Below are 6,000 nucleotides of genomic sequence, written 5' to 3'. Positions count from 1 at the left end.
CCCTATATTCTTTTGTACTTCCAATTGGTGCTAGTTTTGAGTTTCACTAAAGCAAGTATTTTATTGAAAGGATTAAGAGACAGTGCAGGTAGTTTCATTAGTTCAGAGTGTCAACAAGTGAAACAGCATAAGGAATGGATTGTAGCAGTTCACCATCACCTTTTCAAAGGCAGTAGGGTTGGAAAATAAATGCTGGCTCAGCCAGCGATGCCCACTACCCTGCAATTAATGACAAAAGTGGAGTTTGATTATCACTTCCAAGGTAAGTGTGCTCTGGCTTTTTTTATTTCTGTTTTGAAGTAATAAAATATACATCCTAATATTAGGTGATTTTTTTTGGTGTTATGGTAATTCAAAGTTTCAAGCAGACATCATCGTTGGCATCATTTCATTAGTCTCAGGTAATTGATATATGGTAAATCAAGTCCAAGCCTTTTGAGGGCACTGTTGGGAAAAAAATTAAACCGAAACCGGATGTAGGAGGATTTTAAAGGCACTAATATTATTCAAACAAGACAGTAACAATTCTTTCTTAATATAATGACAGGCAGCTTTCAGCCACAAACATGTCAACTTAGAATGTAATAGCTGACACAGGTTTCAAAATACGAGAAGGTAATTATATTTTCAGCAAATTGTCAGTCAATCAGTAGTGGGAAATACATTGTTGATTTGTTATGTAAGTCTTCTGCTCACTTTTAACACTGGTCTACGTTTCTGCTATCATTTACAATAGGTGATGAAATAGCCTGCACTAAAAGTAATGGGCAACTGTAAATGAGATGACAATGTGCAACGTTATTTGAGGGCTTTTATTTATTTTTAACACTTGAGTGCAAACAACACTTTGGAGTACATACTGGAACAATCAATGAAGAAGAATTGAAAACTTTCCAATTTTTGTTTCTGTTTAAATTAATTCTTAATTCCATTTTAAAACCAGTGATATTTTCTTCTTGCTTGACCTGATAACAACACCATCTATTAATGTAGAAAAAACAGTTGAAGGCAAATGTAGAAAATGGATCTGTGAATTTAGAGAAACAAGTTTTTAAGGAGAGCTTTAAAGAAGAAGAAGACATAATGGAAGAACTTAGGGAATGAATTTGAAAGAGTGAGGCTTGGTAAGTGAATACACAGTGGTGGTGATGGTGATATAAATTAATAAGAATTTCAAACAGTTTGGGTTAAAAGTTGCAATGAAAGAGGAAGAGAGGAGGGGATACAGCTACTGAATGAACTAAACACAAAGATAATTTGTTTCACTACCTGCTAATTGACAGGACAATGTGGCTTAGCTGAAGCCAGATTCCCATAAAAGCTTTTACATTTTTGACACAGTTGGGGAAAGGGGAAACTTCACCTGATTGACTGTCCTGTAATAACATAACAAGCCATTTCCCGTGATCTCTTTAGTGAATGATTATTTGTACAAGATAAAGCAGTGTCAAGTTCTTATAACTTCCGATGATGATGTTTAAATGTCTGATTGATTGAGACTTTTATGGAATTTTAGCAACAATGTTTTTCTCTTCATTTGCTGTTGTTATGAAAGACTTCAGTGGTGCTATACAGTGTGTATCCTGGGTGAATGGAGATGAAAGAGCCGTGAGTTAGCACAGAAGATATGAGGTGTTATTGGGGTAGATAGGGACGCTGGAGTTGGCATGGAGGGGAACTAGAGAGCACTGACCTTATCATACAGAAGGCTCCTGAATCCAGGCTACGATTGATGACTCTTCTAAGAGGTCATAAATCACAAGACATGGAGAAGCACGCCTGATTCCATGGACATTATGGGCATCTAGATGATGCCTACACTTGCAATAGAACTGGCCAGCTTTGGAATGAGGGTGCGAGTTCAATATCTGCACCCTAATCATGTGACACTAAAAATAGGAAACACTGGGAATGAGGCTGGCAATTTGGGATCTGTTATCATCTATAATGTTCAGAACAGATGTCGGAGACTTTATGGAACAAAGGAATAGATGATGGGTATATCAATTAAAGGTCAGTTGGGTGTGCATTAGTTGTATCAATATAGGGACCTCATAACAGGTAGGGTACAAGTTTTATGAAGTGTGATTAACTGAAATAAAGATTTTACTAATCTTGGAACTGTTTCAGTGCAGTAATTTTCTAATGTGTATCATTATTTGTCTTGCGCAGATTCATCCCACTTAGCATTCTTCTTATCTTTTCTCGGTCTATGGCACATGAAGCAGGCAAAGCATATCCTTCTGTCTGTTTCCTCAAACAGATTGCAACCGTGTCACCTGAAGCTGTGGCTTGAGGAGCACCATTCCACATAGGCCATAAACCATAGGATATAAGAACAGACTTAGGCCATTCTGTCCATTGAGTCTGCCCAACCATTCAATCATGACTGATATGTTTTTCAAACCAATTCTCCTGCCTTCTCCCTGTAACCCTTAATCCCCTCACTAGTCAAAAGCTTGGCTGACCAAGAGACCAAAGGCATATTGACAGGGTTTACTGGTTGGCAAAGCAGGACATGTTGAGCCCACCTTCTGTGGTTATCAGGTGCTGGAATGGAATTTGACCCCAAAGCTTCTACTCAGCCACAGGCACACTATATACGTACCACAAGACCACCAACAGTAATTAATAGTGTTGTTGGAATCTACAGCTAAAGCTGATCAATTGTTCTTGTACTTCTCCGAGATTGGCCTACCCAGTTGATCCTCTATTTCCCTCTGAAAGTATAATTAGCTAAAATACATTCCCAATCTTCAATTTAACCCATGTGGCTTAATTTTATTTTATTTATTCACAGGAGGTCTGGGTATCATTGGTTGGCCAGCAATTATTACCCATCCTGAGTTGCTCTTGAAAAGTGGTGATGAGCTGCCTGGTTTGTGCTGCAGTCCCTTTGCTGTACATACCTTGCCAGGCCCTGGGGAAGGGAACTCAAGAATTTTGAACCAGTGACACAGAAGGAATGGTGATATGTTTCCAAGTCAGTGGACAGAGTGAACTGAAAGAGCACGTTCAAATGGTGGTTTTTCCCATGTACCTGTTGTTCTTGCCCTTCTAGATGGTTGTGGTTATGGGTTTGAAAGGTGCAGTTTATGGGGGTTTGGACAATTTCTGCGGTGTATCTCACAGATGGTACACACTGCTGCTATCGATAACCAATGGTGCAGGGAAAGTTTATTAGTGAATTTGGTATCATTCAAGTGGCTGCTTTACTCTTGATGATGTCCATTACGTTGAGTGTTGTTGGAACCATATTAATCCAAGCAAGTGGGATGTATTCTAATACACTCTTGTAGATAATAGACAGTCTTTAGGGAATAGATATTCATATAGCGAGTCCAGCTAAGATTCTGTTCAATAGTTTGTCTTAAAATGTTGAGGTAAAAACAATGACTGCAGATGCTGGAAACCAGATTCTGGATTAGTGGTGCTGGAAGAGCACAGCAGTTCAGGCAGCATCCAAGGAGCTTCGAAATCGACGTTTCAGGCACAAGCCCTTCACAATGGAGGATTCAGTAATGGTAATGTTAATGAATTATAGAATCCCTACAGTGTTGAAACAGGCCATTTGGCCCATTGAGTCTACACTGACCCTCCAAAGAGCATTCCACACAGATCCCCACCCCCCATCCCTGTAACCCTATATTTCCCATGGCTAATCCACCTCGCCTGCACATGCCTGGGGTCAATAAGTTGTGGCAAAAGCACAGCAGGTCAGGCAGCATCCGAGGAGCAGGAGAGTTGACGTTCCGGGGGATAAGCCCATCATCACATCCCTGGTTGCAATGAGCAATTTAGCATGGCCAATCCACCTGACCTGCACACCTTTGGACTGTGGGAGGAAACCGGAGCACCCAGAGACGACCCATGCAGACACAGGGAGAACGTGCAAACTCCACACAGACAGTCACCCAAGGCTGGAATTGAGCCCAGGTCTGGTAGCACTGTGACGCAGCAGTGCTAACCACTGAGCCATCCAATGGCAAGGCGAGATGGTAAAGTTCTTAATTGCTGGAGATGGTTATTGCCTGATACTTACGTGGTGTGAATGTTACTTGTAACTTGTCAGCCCATACTGGGATATTGTATTTGACATGAACATTTTCAGTATCTGAGGAATCTAAATGATGCTAAATAATGTGCAATCATCAACAAACATCCCCACTTCTGATCTTATATGGAGGGAAGCTCATTAGTGAAACAACTGAAGGTGTTTGAGCCTCTGACACTAACCTGGGCAACCTCTGTGGAGATGTCCTGGAGCTGCAATGATTGACCTCCAACAACCACAACCACAGTCACCTTCCTTTGTGTTAAGTATAAGTCCAATCAGTGGAGGGTTTGTTCCCTGATTCTTATTTACTGTAGAGCCATAGAGTCCGATGCTAGGAAAATACCCTTCAGTTCAACTCACCACGTTGACCAGACATCCCAATCTGATCTAGTCCCAGCTTCCAGCATTTGGCCCATATCCCTCTAAACCCTTCCTATTCATATACCCACCCAGACGACTTGTAAATATTATAATTGTACCTGGCACCACCATTTCTTCTGGCAGCTTGTTCCATACGTGCACGACCCTCTGCATAAAAAGTTACCTCTCAGGTCCTTTTTAAATCTTTCCCCTCTCACCTTAAACAAGCTTTAGTGGGCGGCACGGTGGCACAGTGGTTAGCACTGCTGCCTCACAGCGCCAGAGACCCGGGTTCAATTCCCGCCTCAGGCGACTGACTGTGTGGAGTTTGCACATTCTCCCCGTGTCTGCGTGGGTTTCCTCCGGGTGCTCCGGTTTCCTCCCACAGTCCAAAGATGTGCAGGGCAGGTGAATTGGCTATGCTAAATTGTCCGTAGCGTTAGGTAAGGGGTAGATGTAGGGGCATGGGTGGGTTGTGCTTTGGCGGGTCAGTGTGGACTTGTTGGGCCGAAGGGCCTGTTTCCACACTGTAAGTAATCTAATCTAATAAGTGCTTGGAGACAGGAAGGTGTCAATCATTGACACGTATCTTTCCAAATGCTCATATTTGCCTCCCTCCAAACTATTTCCTCAGCTCTGGAAAACATTCAACTCATTTACCCAAATGTTTAAGTATCTGCATTAATTAAAACTATAGTTAGGAGATGTGTGTCAGGCACTCACACATGCACTGAAACTACACACAGTCAAATGCAGCACTGATGTGAAAGACAATTAATCTCATCTGACTTCTAGAATTCAGCTTTTCTGTTCCCATTTGAAACCAGGTTCTGATGTGCTCAGGAGCTGAGTTGCCCTTATGGAGCACAAACAGGGCATCAGTGAGCAGGTTATTGCTAACCCATGTTGTTTGACAGTCCTGTTGATAATAACTTCCATCATTTCACTGATCGCTGAGACCAGGCTGATGGGATGGTGGCAGCAACTTACTACAGATGGTGGAATCTGTACTGAAAACAGAATACTGGTGATCACAGCTGGTCAGGCAGCATTCATGGAGAGAGAGCAAGCTAATGTTTCATGTCTAGATACTCTTCATCAGAGGTGCATGGGATGGTAATTGGCTAGGCTGGATTTGCCTTATTTCTTGTATCCAAGTCATACCCCCGTAAGTTTGCATATTGTCAAAAAAATGCCAGTGTTGTAACTATTTGTAACATTTTGGTTAGAGGTGCAGCAAGTTGTGAGAAAATGTCTTAAGTGCTTTTGACGGACTATTGTCAGAGCCGATTGCCTTTTACACATCCAATGGCTGGTTTTGATATCACGGGGAGGAATTGAATTGGTTCAACACTGCCATCTGTGATGCTGGGGACCTGTCAACAAAGCTGCGATGGATCATCCATTTACTACTTCTGGCTGAAAATTGTTACAAATACTTCAACCTTATTTTTTACACTGATTGTTTGACCTCTCCATCATTGAACATGGGGATATATATTGCATTGTCAGTTCCAGTGAGTTGTTTAACTGTACACCACTATACACCGAGTTTTTAGGTCTACCTAGTGCTGCTGTTGGCA

Source organism: Chiloscyllium punctatum, chromosome 1 (genome assembly GCF_047496795.1).
Source record: "Chiloscyllium punctatum isolate Juve2018m chromosome 1, sChiPun1.3, whole genome shotgun sequence".
Classification (NCBI taxonomy): Eukaryota; Metazoa; Chordata; class Chondrichthyes; order Orectolobiformes; family Hemiscylliidae; genus Chiloscyllium; species Chiloscyllium punctatum.
The sequence above is the reverse complement of the archived record's forward strand: the minus strand, read 5'-3'. Positions refer to the sequence as shown.